The 16,477-nt window shown below is 55.3% G+C and overlaps 1 protein-coding gene across 3 annotated transcripts in view; it reads right to left on the reverse strand.

Annotated features, from left to right (window-relative positions):
• Window positions 1-16,477, reverse strand: part of LINGO1 (leucine rich repeat and Ig domain containing 1) — a 211,755-nt gene that overhangs the window by 181,950 nt on the left and 13,328 nt on the right. For all 3 annotated transcript variants that reach the window (XR_010659206.1, XM_065906956.1, XM_065906954.1), the window contains exon 2: window positions 4,415-4,508. The gene's annotated coding sequence lies outside the window, so the exon portion shown is untranslated. The remainder of the gene's footprint in view (window positions 1-4,414; window positions 4,509-16,477) is intronic.

Raw genomic sequence — 16,477 nt, forward strand, 5'->3', positions numbered from 1 at the left:
CTGGACTGCGGGCCCACCACGGAAGGGTCTCCTCAAATGACCTTGACAACTCCCGGAGGCGGACCCTGTGGGGCCTGGAGAAAAGGCCTGGACTGCCCACTGAGGGGAGAGGCTCACCCTGTGTCTCCTCCAGCTCCTCTTAGCTCAGTCACCTGGAGGGCCCCAGGGGCCGTGGGAAGAGAAGCCTCTCTTAGCAAGAACCCCTCTCTGCATCTAGGGGTCACTTCACTACTCCCTCATCTGCAAGTGGGGCTCAGGTAATAGAAGCTTCCACATTCCAGACACTCAGGGAGGCTAGGCTGGCTTATCCCGGCAGGATCTGAGGAGGCAGCTCTCCTGGGCCACCCAGCAGACACTCAGCTCCAAGCAGGACAGACCCAGTCTCCCAGGAAATCAGCTGGGTAGCATTCAGTCCAGGGTCCAGGCTGGAAGGCAGGTGGACACGCCCACCCAACAGTTACAAAACCACACCCAGCACGTCACCAGGGAGCCTAGGGTCTCAGAAGCCAAAAGGTACTGCCCCATATGCAGACTGTCTGCTCCTAAGCACAAGCTCAGGTCATGTTCATGGTTACAAACTGTCATCACCACATCCCAGCCTCCTCCCAGTTCCATCCTGGCCTGAGAGACGATGACAGAGGGTTCCCATAGAAGGCACCAGGGTGTGGGGTTCAGGCAAGAGTCAGAGGGGCTTAAAGGCTAAAGGGGTGGAAGTAAAGACAGTTCCCTGCTCTTTACCTTCCCCATGCCAAACCCCCCCTCCACTGTTGAGCAGAAAGGAGATGCAGCCCACCCCATCACACACAGCCATCATTCTCAAGGCTGTGGGCGCCCATCTTCAGTGTCCCCCTCTCTCTTGTCTGCAGCTCAGGCTCCATTCTGTGTCTCTCCAAGCCCAGCTCAAGCACTTTTATTATTCAGAAGAGCCTCTTGATTGAAAAGGCCTCTGAGGCATCTCACAAATAAGAATCCTTTAATTGGGAAGTTGTTAACTTCTCAAAGAAGAATTTTAATTTTGCTTCCCCACCACCTCCTCTCCCCCGAAACCTATGAAAACTATGGACTAGAAACAAAGACAGACAAAGCCAAACACCCCGGGGCACCCCATCCCCAACAGTGCCAGCATCCAAGGCGGCAGAGGCAGAAGTGGCAGCTGGCCCCTGTCAATTTGCACAGACACCACAGACCCCCACCTAAGAAATACGAAGGCCTGTGTGAAGGCCTCGAGCCTTTCCCTTTGGGCGTGCCTGCTCCATCCCCCCATCACCACCCACAGAAAGGGTGGCAGATGGCTGAGGGGTTCAAGGGATGACAGGGCACCCAGACGGGGGGTTGACCATGTCTATTGGCTTCCCAGAGCCTGACTCTTGATGCATATCTTCCCACCACCCTCTTTTCTATCCTCGGTCACACTGTCCTATAGCAGACGACTACACTTAACTGAGCATTTACTATGTGCCAGACATTGCTCTAAGCCCTTATGTGCACCAACCAACTTAATCCACACAAAGTCAATGCTGTTACATTCCCTGTTTACTGAGGAAGAGCCTGAGGCCTGGAAAGCATCAGGAAATGGCCTAAATTTACATCATTAGTGAGAGGCAGAGCTGGAACTGGATTCCAGGCAATCTGACCCCAGAGTGGGCATAATCCAAAGGGCCACCTTCACCTGCCAGCCCCCCTCCATGGCCTGTGTGCTCCTTGAGGATCAGGGCCATGACTAACTCATCTCTGGGTCCCCGGGGACAACACAGACCCTACCAAACAGCCGCACTTAGGAAATGTCTGCAATGTGAACGATGAAAATGAACAAAAGGAGTGGTTGAGAATCCGCCCTTCAGCTATGCCTGTGCGCAGCAACTAGAGAGGAGCCTGGGAGCTGCAAGCAAAGATCATCCCAGGAGCCACGCCCATGGGTCATCCGCCCAACGTGTGAGCACTGCTGGGGTGAACACACGTGCACAGGGAGGGGCGGGCTGGGAGGGGACACCCAATGGGCCCAGAGGTCAGGGAGGCTTTCTGGAAGAGACACCTACCCCCCACCTCCTTCCCCGGCTCTCCAAGGACATGGGTCACCTCCCACTCTTCACGGAGGCAGGGGCAGAAGGGAGGCCTGTGTGACCAGTAGCACTGATTCAGGAGTCAGTAAGTGTCCAAAGGTGGTGGGTGTGCCCCTCCTGCAAGGAGACCTGGGCAGGGCTGGCCACAGAGAGAGAGGCTTGATTTGAATGCCAACGACCCCACCAGAAGGCGAGAAGTCAAGGGCTATGGCATCTGGGACCCCCAGGTTCACCTGCCCTTCCCCTACCCCATCAACCCGCCCCCTCCCCTCAGGCCACAGGAGCACTGGAGGAACAGGCGGGAGGAGGCAGGAGGCAGGAAAGAAAGACCTGGGCTCCCTCCAGGGCTTGGCTGAGTCAAGTCTCAACTCCTCAGCAGGCCTCAAAGGCTCCCGGTGACTAGTCTGGCCCCCCTTCCTGGGCACCTCACTCCACAAATACTCCAAAGTCTCCACCTCTATACCTCTGCTTAGCCTGGGTCCTCCCTCCTCCCCCAAACCTTTTCCACCCATCACAGCTCCACATACATCATCTTGTTCACGCAGCATTATTTACGATGACACACCAAGGAAAACAATCAAACTCTACCACAGAGAATTGGTTAAACATGCAACGGCACACACGGGCTGGAACATTACGCTGCCATTAAAAATCACATTCCAGAACAGTATTTAATGGTGGGAAAATGATCTTGGCATAGTATTAAGTGCAAAAGGCAGGTTAGAAAACAGTAAATACAGTTTGATCCCAATTATGATATAAATACATATTTTGTAAAAGACTGACGGGCAGAACACCCAAGTGCTCACATTTTCTATGGAGAACACGCAGGCTTCTTTATTTATCAGAAAAATAGAACATTTTAAATGAATCCTACAGCCTTCGAGGCTCAGCTCAGGCACCCCTCCTCCAGGCCTCTCCAGCCCCCCAGCCAAGAAGGCAGCCTCCACCCGACTCCCTGCCCACTGATCTTCCAGTGCTCATGCAGTTGCCTGGGCAACTGGGGGGGGGAGTGGGGGGAGTGGGGGGCAATGGAGGGGTCTGCGGTGCCCCCCACGAGGGTAGGAGCAGGGGCCAGCCACCGCCTCCCTGCCACCACTGCCCTCAGCTCTCCCATCACCCCAGGCTGCTTTGCAGAGAATCCTGACCACCTGCTCTCTCCCCATCTCCCAGCAGCAATTACAGGTTAAACTGGAGGGCTAATTAGCTGCTCATTCCACCCAGGGCTGACTGATTAGCAGGAATATCTTGATGGAGGTAACTGGACTCCAAAACGAGGAGGGCCCGGGAAGGAGATCCTGCTGTCTGCTCCCTGCCAAACCCTGCAGCTTCCTGAAGGGGAGGACAGCGTCAGCTGAGCCTTGGCTACATCACAACTGTCACCCAATCCTTCAGGAGAAGGGGCCACTAGGTCTCCTTCCTCTGAAAAACTGGGTTAACGTTCCAGCCCAGCCTGCTGCCCCCAGCCCTCCCCTAGTGCACCTTCTGTTTAGCAGACCTTCTCATGGGTCACGGAGGCCTGTCAAGAACAAAGCATTAGCCCAGAAAAAGAGTGGAAGTCACTTGTTCAAGGTCACAGGCAAGTCTAGCGAGGCAACAACCCAGGTCCCCCCCTTCCCATCAACCCCCTCTTTGGGACTTGCTATGGCTCCTCCACATTCCCTATGTTCATACAGGACCAGAGTGGTGGGGCGGGGGGCTGTCACCTCCCACGTTCTGGGTGTCCTGCTCCTCATGATAGAGTCCAAGAGGCCATCTGCTCTGCTCGCACGGAGAGAGCCAAGGTCACCTGGCTGCCCGTGCCTGTCACACGCGCACACCTGGGGCTGAGCCGCCTCCAGCCTTGAAGGTGTCAGGACTCACACGTTTACTCTGGCTCGGAGCCCCGTGAAATTCCCCACGTCGGAGCCAGTGCCAGCCTCCTGACAGTTCCTTGGACCCTGGCTGTCTCAGTCCACACGTTCCCACTCCCGCCTGACCTGGAGTCATGCACACGTTTGATCAACAGTGTGACAGGACCAAGGACAGAGCCCGTCAGCTCAGCCCGAGAGACCTCCCACAGCACACGGGACCCGACAGCCGGCTCGTCCAGGAAACCGTGTCGCTCAGAAGAACGCCCCAGGCTTCTGAGCGGGCGGCCGCTGCCCTGCCACAGCCCGGACTAGTGGGACGCCCACGGCCGCAGCAACCCTCCTGGACTCGAGTTCAGGCCAAGGTGGGAGATGGGAAACCCCCAAGAAGGTGGGAGATGGGAACCCCCCGCGATGGCCTGCCCACAGCCGCTCCCTCAGGGACACCACATCCACCCTCCATGGCCCACCCGCACCTCCCGGCAGCCCAGAGCAGCCTCTTACCTCAGGTCAGGCGGGCTTGCAGCTGGGAGAGGGCCTGGCAATCTCTCTCTTTGCCTGTGGGCACGGGGGCCTCAGGGCCTGTGAGGGCAGGAGGCTGTGGGAGAAAAAGTCAAACCATCAGCCAGAGCGCAGGCCGCACAGGACGGTTCTGGGGGGCAGAGGGGGGCCATGCACACAGAGGGTCTGATCCCACTAGGCTGGGCAATTAACACTCATACATCTCACACACAGACTCTCTCCCTCTTGTTGACACACTCACATACACACTCACATGTGTTCTCACTCATTTGCACACTTGCACTTATACACACACACACACACACACATGCTTTCACCTGTATATATTGCACGTAGTCTCTTACACACTTACATATCACTGGCACTTACACCCACATGCACGCTCACTCACTGACACTCACATACCCTCACAGGCCACCAGCTCGGGCAGTGGGGCTCTGGGAGTGGTGGGGCTCCTGGAAGCAGGCAGAGAGGCGGGTGTCTGGATACACCTCCCCCACCCACCAGCTCTGTGACCTGGGGAAAGTCAAGTCTCTGAGCCTCACTCTCTCATCCATAAAATGGGGATACTGTCTCTCCAGCCAGGGCTGCGGGAAGATAAAAGGAGACAAGAGATGGACAAACTGGGGCATGTAGGTGCCCAGCCGATTCCAGGGACTGCCTTCCTTCCCAGCCTGGCTCCAGGAGGCAGGCCTGGGTTGGTCCCTCAGAGCGGGTGCTGCAGAGCCCCAGGGGTGCCTCTCCCGGGGCCTGAGCCTCGGCTTCCTGGTTCCCAAGGTGCCCTCTCCCCCCCTTCCTTCCCCTGCCTCTACTGGCTTACTCCTTCACCAAACCTTCTCCCAGGGCAGCTCGGGTCCCAGTCCCCCCACCCTCCATGAGTGGGGACGGCACCAGGGAGTCGTATCCCCTTGGGGAGGCCCCAATACACAGGCCTGGGGCTGCAAGTCCGAGGAGAAAGGTTGGCTCCCAGCTCTCTCACTCGCTGCCTGCATGTCCCTGGGTCCGACTCTCTCTCCCAGCCTCAGTTTCCTCAACCTCTCAGCTGTTGTTCAGTCGCTAAGACATATCCGACTCTGTGACCCCATGAACTGCAGCACGCCAGGCCTCCCTGTCCCTATCTCCCAGAGTTTGCCCAAGTTCATGTCCATTGAATTGGTGATGCTCTCTAACCATCTCATCCTCTAAGAAAAAGACCCAAGCCCCTTTCTGAGCTATTGCCAAGAGGTTCCAATCCAATCAGTGTTTCTCAAAGTATGGGACACATGCCACGGGGGTGCATAAGGGGATTCTAGGTGGTATGCAAACAATTTTATTTTCATAGGTGTTTATTTTTCCAATGACAAGCATATCACAGCTGTGATTTTACGGATGTGTGGCGTGGGGAGCACTGGGTAATCCACCTTCAAATGTGAGTCAACACAAAGACAAGGATTAAGAAAATGCTAGTGCAGGTGGCCCCCAGAGGTGGCTATAACTGCAATGGTGAAAGGGAAACGCAGACAGTCAGCATCTCACAGGGCCTGGCTGCCGGCAGCCCTCATGAGGGCTAACAGTTCGCATCTTCTCTGACAGGCCAGGTCAGCCTCCCCTTTTCCTCCTAATTCCCCGTATGGCACCGTACAACACAGGCCTGGACCCCCAGGGAGACTCATAAGGCCTTCCAGACAGGATGGATGGAAGTGTGGATGAATGCATCTTGGAGGTGGTTGTCATAACGTGAGCAGAAGATGGCATAGGCCTCTGAGTCCCTTCCAAAGTCAACTTTCCACCAAGTCTAAGATGCAAAAGTGGAATTTCTAGCTACATGGTAGGTAAACATGGAGGAACACTCTAGAGGCAAGTCTTCTTGTTTCACAGGCTGCACACTTCTCCTCCAAGAAGGAGGCAGAGAAATGGGCACTGAGTAGGTTCCAGGGTCCACCCGGGCTTTCCCATCCTGACAACAGAACCATAACAGTGTGAACCCAGTAAGAGAGGGCCTGCCTAGCTCCACAGTTCACCAGCCCCAAATTACACTCCCTGCTGCCAGCAGATCCCAAGGGTGCCTCCCAATGGCTGCTGACCCTGGAGGACAGGACCAGACATAGTGATGATAGCCCGGGTCAGAGGGGTGGCCAGAATCTGGGCCATTCCTCAGGCCTGGGTCCTCCAAGCCAGGCATATCCAGGCAGGAGTACCCTGAGTGGCTGCCCAAGCTGGCTCCCAGTAGATTGGCACAAGTCAGCAAGACCCAGGCCAGCCCGGGCAGCCCCATCCCAGGCAGGCCTCCAGACCACCTGGCTGGCAGCCCTGAGCCCAGCTCCACCTGAGCTGGCTGGGCAAACCATGCCCACAGCTCCGCTCTGAGCACCCGGCTGCCACGTTCCACGATAACGAATGGGCCTCCCGCTCCCTTCTCCCCAAACCTTCCCGAAGCTCCCACTCTCCTCGGTGGCATCACAAGGAGTTGCTATGGAAATGGGACCACAGGCAGAGTGTGACAATGATTTGGGGCAGGGGAGGAGATGCAGTGGGAGCTGGGAGCTCTGCTGGACATGGGAGGCCAGGGGGGCTGCCTGTGTGCCAAGGCCTAAAAAGGACATGAGATCCCAGCTGCAGGCATCAGAGCCACGGTGGGTGATGGGGACCATGGCAGAGGTGGGGGGTGCTTCTGACCTGCCCTCCTGGCTCCTTGGCCCTTCAGTGGAGCCTAGGGAGCCCTGGGAATCACATACCTGTGTGCTCAACAGAAGTAACACAAGCCCTTAGGAATGTGAGACTTTCACGGAAAGAGCTACTTTGGGATGCTGCCAAAGTAGCTTCAGTACTGTGGGGGACTGGAACCCAGTAAGTGCTCAGCAAACACTGTGATCAAAGAGAATGGTACTGGTATGTATATATGCATGTGTGTGTGTGTGTGCGTGTGTGTGTGTGTGTGTGTGTGTGTGTGTGTGTGTGTGTGTGTGTGTGTAAGAGAGAGAGAGACAGACAGAGACATGTGGCTATACTGGTCGACCCAGTCACAGAATCACAAAGTTTGAAAGGCCCACACCCATTGTACAGATGGGGAGACTGAGGCTCAGTGAGGGTCAGGGTCAACCCAGCAAGTCAGCCAAAAATTTAAGCCCAGAACCCAGGTCTCCTCTTTCTCAGACCTAACTGCTCTACCCAATATCCCTGGGTTTTCTCTCATTCATTCATTCATTCTACTTTTGCTGAGCAGTTACTTTGTGCTTGGTGACTGGGATATAGAGAGGTGAAGGACACTGCCCCCCGCCTGCCATATGCTCAGCGAGGAGACAGGCAATCATGGTCAGAGGGAGGGGTTGGGACAGAGATCCAAGGGGCTGCAGGAGCCCAGGGAAGGTTATCGTGGGGATTTGAGTTGTGTGCTTCCGAGCCATGCATCAAAGAGACCTCCGGCTATCCCCAGCTTGTCTCCCAGCTGCTCCCTCAGTGCATGGCCCCCTACAGCTCCCACTCAGAGGCCTCCAGTGTGGGACAGTAGTGAGCCCACCTGGGGCCCTCACCTCCAGGAGGTCATGGAGGTATTCCCCATGAGCACATCTAATCCCCAGAAATGAGCAACCATGACAAAAGCACGTTGTTACACAGAAGGAGTTCAAAGAAAGCTGGTGTCCTGACTGCCCTCCTCCTCCTCCAGGCTCAGCCTCCTCTGGCATCGTTCACTCTTCCCTCGATCATTCTTGCTTTCCTGGGCACCTTGCATGAGCTGGGCATAACACTGGGCCTGGGTGGAGCAGAGAACAAGTGAGCCCTAGACACTAGCCATCACACTCGTAGATTTCAAGTCCCCATCTCTGTCAGTGCACACAGATTTTCTACTGCAGCGGGGTTTTACTGAGAGGGCAAGAGGGGACACCTTCCAGAGCTCGGCTTGAAAGACCCACCAACTCTGTTGTGTCCCCCATGGGCCACGCCTCCCAGCAGTGATATTTTCTGGTACACACTCCCATGATCAATTCCACACAGGTGGAAACCGAGACCCTGAGAGGTGGCCAGGTGGACCCCAGGTCGCTCAGTGCTGAGGAGGCAGGACATGGCAAGACCAGTGAGGACCAAAGGGAGGGGCCAGGTCCAGGGCTGCGGAAGAGGAGAAAAGAGGAGACATCGCGGAAGGCCTCCTGGTGGAGGAGGGATGGGGGTTAACTCAGAGTCTGCCCTCAGCCTCCCAACAGGAAAAGACTTTCTCCAAGAGAGAGGAATGGACCAGGGGTTGTCCTGCCAGCCCATGTGACACGGGGCTGGGCTGGCAGGTGGAGGATGAGAGGGTCACGTTCCTTAACAGCCACCATCCTGTCCCAACCCACTGAGGGCTGCCACAGTGCCATCTCCCATCCCAATTCCCTCTGCTCAGTGGGGAACCAGCTGGGGATGGGAAAACAGTAGAGACACAGAAATGGGGTGGGGGCAGACACACAAGGAAACGGAGGTCTAAAGAAAGAGCAACTGTGACTCCAATGCCAGAGGGCAGAGGGGAGACAGAGAGATGAAATGCATGGGAAGAAGGGGCTATCCCTCCCTTCCCCAGAGCCAGAGCTGCAGCTGCCAGGAGGAGCCTATAAACCAGGGCTTTGCAAAGACTTCTCAGCAATAAAATCCTTATTTGAAATGAAATCTTATGCAGTGGGGGAAGCCTTCCATGCCAGACATTAAATCCAGAAGCCATAAAGTGAAAAATTTGATAAATCCAACTACATAAACATGTAAAAACATCTGTACAGCAAACACACTATAAACCAAGTTAAAAGGCACTGGGAGAAAATATCACTAATATACAAAGAGCCCCTACAAATCAATAAGAAAAAAAGACAAAAGAAGAGAGAAATTGGCAGTGAATTAGAAACCCACAGAGGAAGAACTAAAATTGGCCAATAAACATATGAAAAGATATTTTATCTCACTAGCAATCAGGGAAATGCAAATGAAAATGACATGATATCATTTTTTTGCCCATCAGACTGGGAAAAATTAAAATGATTGATAACATCCAGTGCTGGCAAGGATGTGGGGAAATGAACACTCATGGACCAGCAAAAGGAGGAGGATTTGGCTCAACCTTTGGAAGGGTAATTTGGGAAGACTGAATAACGTTTTAAACCCACACACCCTACAACCTAGAAATCTCACTTCTAGGAGCTTCTCCTACAGAATTGATAGCATAGGCACCCATATATAAATATTCAAGGATGCTCATAGCAGCCTTGCTGGTAGAGTAAAAAAGAAATGGCCTAAATGTTTATCAGTAAGGGAATGCTTAAACAAAACACAGCACATCCATACTATGGAACACTCCGCAGCCACGCAGCCATTTGACAGAAGGAGGCACATCTATGTATAACAATATGGAAAAAAATCAAGCTGCACAATGCTATTTCAGAATGAGCCCATTTTTATAAATAGCAGATTGTTCGTTTATGCCCCAAGAGGCTGGAAGACAATATGCAGACAGTACAGGGATCACTTCTTGGGAGGGGCGCAAGGGGGCTTTCACGGTCTCCATTGCCTACAAATGTGTTGTAGAATTTTCAACAGAGTTCACTTAAGCCTTTAAATCCTGCTAAGACTCCAGTATAAAATGCAGACCTGAGCAGACTAACTGTGGTTGAAAGGGGAGGGGCGTATGTAGCCCCACCCCCAGACCTCTGGTATGGGTTGGGAGTAGGCCTCATAGGACCAGTTTGAGGACCTCTGCTGGAGAATGCGAAGCCCATACCTCCACTGCCCCAAACCAAGGCCAATGGGGAGCCCTCCCTGGCCAGATGGCACTCACTGGCAGCAAAGCTGTTTGCAATGAGACCTCGGTGGCCGCTGGGCATCTCCAACCTGGACTTATTTCTCTGGGATGCAATCACAGTCCATGGCTGTGCAGGACGGGTTGAGGGGTCCTTGTGTCCAAGTCCCCCCACCCCCTCAAGCCCTCTGCTGAGGACACAGCTCTGAGGCCAGCCTGGGGCAGGGTCCAGCATCTCTGCCCAGGGCAAGGGGGCCCAACAAGCAGTACAGACAGCTCGTGCTAAAGCCAAGGCCACTGGCTCCTCGGCAGGACTCTGGCCCTCGTGGGCTGGGGTGGGAGTCTCCCCTCGGTGACCAGAAAGCCCTGGAACATCATGATCTTGAGAACCCTAGGCTAAGGCACAGAGGAGCCCAGGGAGAGAGGGCAACACGGGAGGGGCCTTTGCAGGAACGTCCGGTGAGGGGGCTCTGAGGTCCAGTCCCGGGGCTCTCACAGGGCTCTTGTGCTAGGGAAGGAGGGAGGGAACAAAGAGAAGACAAAGCAACAGGGACGCTGCGGTGCTTCTCTCTGTGCCGAGAGAGGCTGGGCGAGCCTGTGCTGCAAGTAGAGGGCACTGGTGTGTGCAGGTGCCTGGTGCTCAGAGAGAGGGGCTTGTGTGGGTCTGCACAGGTGAACTATGGAGAGGGTGTTGTGTATCCTTATGTCTCTATCTAGAGTCAGTGAGTGTGTGTGTGTGTGTGTGTTAGGGCGTAAGAACAGCCAGTAGGCTTGTGGAAAGGCTGGGGGGTGGGGGGAGTGAAAAGTGAAAGTGTTAGTTACTCAGTCATGTCTGACTCTTTGTGACCCCATGGACTGTATGTAGCCCACCAGGCTCCTCTGTCCATGGGATTCTCCAGGCAGGAATCCTGGAGAGGGTTGCCATTTCCTTCTCCAGGGGATATTCCTGACCCAGGGATTGAACCCAGGTCTCCTGCCTTATAGGCAGACTCTTTACCAACTGAGCCACCAGGGAAGATGGAGAGGCCAGGAGCAGGTGGCAAATTCCGGAAACCCATCCCCAAGTGGCCCTCAGCCTGACCCAGTTCCTCCCAATACTGTCCTCCCCTCCAATCAGAGGAGCTGTCAAGGACCAAAGTTTGTGGGAAGAATGAGAGGGTTATCACAATGCTCAGCCCCCAAGCAGGTACAGGGTGGAACAGAAAGAGCGTGGCCAGGGGACTCAGATACCTGGCTTCCCATCCTAGGGCAACACCACGGGTCACATTAACCATGTCCCCTGGGAATCGATGACAGCAGAGATCCTCACCAGAGTCCCCACAGATGGAGAACTTAGGAGGCCTGTGAGCACGGAAACTGCATGAAACTCGATGTGAGTTACGCACATGGTGTGAGGTGGGGAGAGCATGTCTGTTTCAGGTCTGGGGCCATGGCTTTCATCAGATTCCCCAAGGGGCCCACAGACCAAAAAGACTCAGAACCATCAAGCAGGAAGGGAGCAAGGCTGGGCATCCAGAGGACAGAGGTCTCAGGGGCTCAATGTCCGCCTGTCCATCCATGGCTGGCGGGGCAGCACGGTTTGAAGTGCAGGGGCTAGGGCAGGTTCTGCAGCTCCAGGCCCTAAGCAGGACGCCACCCTCTCCGAGAGTCCCAGGGTGTAGATGCTGGTTTGAGCAGGGATGAGAGTTGTCCACGGTGAGCTCCCCTGGCAGGAGGGGAGCACAGGCTGTTGGGAGCAGAGATCAGGGTGAGCGAGTGGTGACCCTGAGCCTTACTCTCAGACTCTCTGGGCCTCTGTATAACCATCTTACCCTCCACACTATACAAGGTAGACCCTGGGAGTCCATTCTGAGTACATGAAAGGAAGGCCAGGCCATGCAAGGGTGAGGCTCGGGCTTATCCCTGAGTGTGCTATGCCATGCTCTGTCACTTCAGTCGTGTCTGACTCTCTGTGACCCCGTGGACTGTAGCCCTTCAGGCTCCTCTGTCCATGGGATTCTCCAGGCAAGAATACCAGAGTGCGTTGCCATGCCCCCCTCCAGGGGATCTTCCTGACCCGGGAGTTGAACCCACGTCTCTTATGTCTCCTGCATTGGCAGGCAGGTTCTTTACCACTAGCGCCCCCTGGGAAGCAGCACTGAGTGTTCACTCCTGCATTTGGCAGTCTTCCCACCTGGTGTTGGCCTGAGCCCCTCTTCTCTCCTGGATAGGGGGCAGGCTGCCCCAGCTGCCCCATACCGCTAACTAGGTCTGCAGAGCCCAAGCCCTTCTTGGGCATCACCACCTCCCATATGACAATGACCCCAGAAAGGAGAGGAATAAGGTTTCATTACAGTCCTGGACTGGAGTCAAGGGAACCTAGGGGCTGCTCAGAAGCCCTGAGCAGGGCTGGCAGGCTAGGGCATATGAACTCAGGGGAGCCCCCTGAACTGTCTCTGATCCCTCCAGGGCCCTCTCTCAGCCTGACACGGGGAAACCAAGGCACAGAGCAAGCCCTCTGTCCTGGGTCACACAGGGAGTTGGTGGCAGATCGGGGCCAGGATCCCAGGCCTCCCGCCCCTGGCTGGGTTTACTCTGGGCACAAGCGCAGCTCACCCCCCTCAGGGGACTCAGTGCCCATCTCAGCACCCCTACTCCTGCCAGAAAGAGGCAGCTGGCACTGGGGTCCCAACACACTGAGTCACATGCAGGCCTCCAGGGCCCCTGGATCCAGACACCCCGAGTGTCTGTTTCCCCCTCTCTAAAACAGAGGTACAGGACTTCCCTGGTGGTCCACTGGTTAAGGATCTGCCTGCCAATGTAGGAGACACTGGTTCCATCCCTTTTTCTGGGAAGATTCCACATGCCACAGGGCAACTAAGCCCATGCGCCACAACTACTGAAGCCCAAGCTCTAGAGTCCATAAACCACAACAAGAGAAGCCACAGCAATGAGAAGCCTGCTCACCGCAACTAGAGAAAGCCCGCATGCAACAATGAAGATCCAATACAGTCAAAAAATAAATAAACGAATAAAATAAAGCAGCTATTATTTTAAAAATAAATAAATAAGTCAGACAGGTGCAAAAACTCCTGTTGTGAGGATCAGCAGAACAACAGACTGCTTAGGGCATGACAGGAGCCCTTTCCACCACCCCCACCCCCAGGTCTGGGCCTCAGTTTCCCCATCTCTAAATGGGAAGCTTGCTCTGAGTGATTTCCCAGGCCCTCGAGCCTCTGAAACTCCTGGGAAACTTGCCTGGGTGCCCAGCCCATGCCAGTGTCTGTGGGGAGACAGGCTGCAGAGGCAGAGACTAGGGCTTGCCCTCGTGGAGCTCCCTGCAAGCTAAGGAGTGACAAGTGTGGCTCAGGAGCAGAGGCTACTCAGCAGAACTGGGTGTGAAAGCACCCACAGCCGAGCTCCCAAACGCATGGCCACACTGCCACAGTCTCCACCTCTCCCCACTGCTTCATCCTCAGCCTGTCCCACTCATTACCTGCCTTTCCCCTTTAGGCACTAGGTTTATACCCTTGCTCCAGGGGTCATGAAAAGCTTGAATATAGAAAACTCAGTATGAGGCTTGGCAGTGATCAAGGAAGGCTTCCTAGAGGAGACAGGACAAAGAGGGTCAAGTTCTCACAGCATGCGTGCACGCTCAGTCACTTCAGTCGTGTCCGACTCTGCGACCCCATGGACTGTAGCCCGCCAGGTTCCTCTGTCCATGAGGATTCTCCAGGCAAGAATACTGGAGTGGGTTGCCATGCCCTTTTTCAGGGGATCTTCTTGACCCAGGGATCGAACCCACGTCTCCTGTGTCTCCTGCACTACAGGCGGATTCCTTACTGCTGAGCCACAGGAGAAGCCCGGTTCTCACAGCAGGCCTCAAATATCCAGATGCAGAATCCAGACCCTAGGAGCCACTGGATGGTCCTCTTGGCCTGGGCAGAGATGCTGGATCCCACCCGAGGCTGGCCTCAGAGCTGTGACCCCTGCAGGGGATTCAAGGGGGTGGGGGGAACCTGGGCGCCTTGTGCCCGCTGCCCCTCCTCCACAGCCGTGGACTATGACTCCATCCCAGAGAAATCAGTCCTGGTCTGAGAAGCCCAGGGGCCTCTGAGGCCTCATTGCCATCGGTGAGTGCCGTCTGGCCAGGGAGGGCTCCCCGACAGATTAAGAGCAGTGCCAGCCCAGACTCATTCATATTCCGGTCTGGCTGCCGGCTTCAATATGGCTGAGAGACGCGAGGGCAGAGGCAGCCCTCGGAGAATGCCCAGCGATGATTCCTCTCCGATTCCAATTTATTTTCTATCATTAATGCTTTTGAAAAGCCCCACACGCTCTGCAAACAGGGAAGGAGCATGGGGCTGGGGAGGGGAGGAGAGAAGAGGGCTGGGGGCGGAGGGGGGCATGACAGAGGTGGTGCGGGCAGCAGGCGAGGGGCCCTGAGACCTAGGTTCAGATTTCCACCCTGTCTCCACCTGCCTGGACAAACCTGGCCTCTCCCGGGCCGTGGGGAACAGCCCCCTGCTCTGCCCACTTCAGGGGACACTTTCCAAGATCTCCTGAGGGGTCAGAGGTGAATAGGCTTTATACACTGTGAAGGGCTGTACACCTTGAGGAACCGAAAGCAAGACAAGCCTGACTGGCCGTGGCAACAGAGGCTATGAACTGGACCCCTGCCTCCCCAGCTATACTGGGGGCCCCCACCCAAGGGTCCAGGAAAGGCCTTGACTGCCTCTCACCACAGCACGAGCAGAGGCAACAAGCACCAGGATCTGGACAGCCCCATCCCTCACCCCACTCCCGTCCCCTGCCTTTTCTGTCTAAGGCTCACACTCCAGCCTCCCTTCCCCCACAGGCTCACCAAGGATCAGCCTCCCAACCAGCATCCCTCCTCCCCTACTACCACCCGTGTGGAGCCTGGGGTGGGGGTAGGGGATCATTCCCACATGTCCTCTGCTCAGAACCTTCCAGAGGTCCCCATCACCTGAGCCCAAACTCCCCACCTCCATGCAAAGCTCTCCCAGGCAATTCAGGCCCATCTGGGCAGCCCCAAGGCCTCCCTGGCCTGACCCCACCCTCAGCTCCAGCACTGACCACCCCTGGTCTTTGCACATGCTATTTCCAGTCTGAAAACTCCCTCCTCCTCAGCTCCGGTTCACCTGTCAAGCTCCTACCCCGTCTGCAAGATGCAGCCCAAGTTCTCCTCTGTGCAACTTTTCCCAGTTCCCCTGGCCAGCCCGGCTCTGTGCTTCTAAGCATGCCGCATGCCATATCCACCTTCCACAACTCAGTAATACAGTCTCTATGTGTGTTTAGTAGCTCCCCTCCATTCAGCGAGCCCTGGTGGCCAGGGGCTGTGTTTGATCCATCCAGCGCATTCCTAGTGCTTGGTAAAGTTCCTGGCTCACAGAGACCCAGTGATCCAGTCAACTGGTCTTAACAGAGCACCTACTGGGCGTCAGACTCTGAGCTGGATGCTGGGGATGCAGCAGCAAAGACAGAGTTGGTCCTTGCCCTCAAGCTCTTCCAGAGGATGTGCTCAGGGAATGTCTGTTGAATGAATGAACATATGACTACCTTGTAAACAGAGAAACTGAGGCTCAGAGAGGCAAAATGCCCTGCCCGAGAGTACTTTTGCCTCCCTGCCCACATCTCTTTCTACTCTGTTTCTCCCCTAGAACTTTAGCAGCCGTGAGGAGGAATTTTAAAACGTAAGGTTAGAGTCAAAAAGAAAAAAAAAAAAGGAGACAAGAATGTAGTGGATTTTCCCCCCTTTCTCCATAATGTAAAGAAAATTGCTTTTGCCAACTATCACAGCTTAAAAGCAATTAGAGTTTTTTGGAGGGGACTCTGGGCACGAGCAGAAGAGACAGAGTGAGCGCCCCACACAGAATTTCTCCAGCATTCGTTTTGTACCGAGCAAAATGGGGGTAGGTGGGTTGGGGGGAAGGGGATGTGTTAAAGCAGCAATTTCCAGCAGCAGAGATGGTGCAGATAAAATATTTACAGCCTCCAAGGGAGGGGCCTGGGAGGGCCAGAGACACCCCCCCACACACACTCCTACTCCTCATTCTGGAGGCAGGAAAAGGGAAGATAAAGAATGGGAGACAAGGAAAGCCACCTCCCCGCCGCTCCTGCACTGATGGACGCTTGAGACAAGGAGGGGAGAAGCCCCCAGATGCCCCAACTCTCTCACCACTCCCCCACCAGGCAGGACCCACAACCACCAACCATTCCTCAGCCATCAGAGATCCACCCCTCCAACCATCAGTCCTGGCTCTGCTCAAAATCTGGAGACCATTACCACTCCAGGCTGGCATTCGAGGTGT

This window comes from Muntiacus reevesi, chromosome 15 (assembly GCF_963930625.1).
Source record: "Muntiacus reevesi chromosome 15, mMunRee1.1, whole genome shotgun sequence".
In the NCBI taxonomy this organism is placed as follows: Eukaryota; Metazoa; Chordata; class Mammalia; order Artiodactyla; family Cervidae; genus Muntiacus; species Muntiacus reevesi.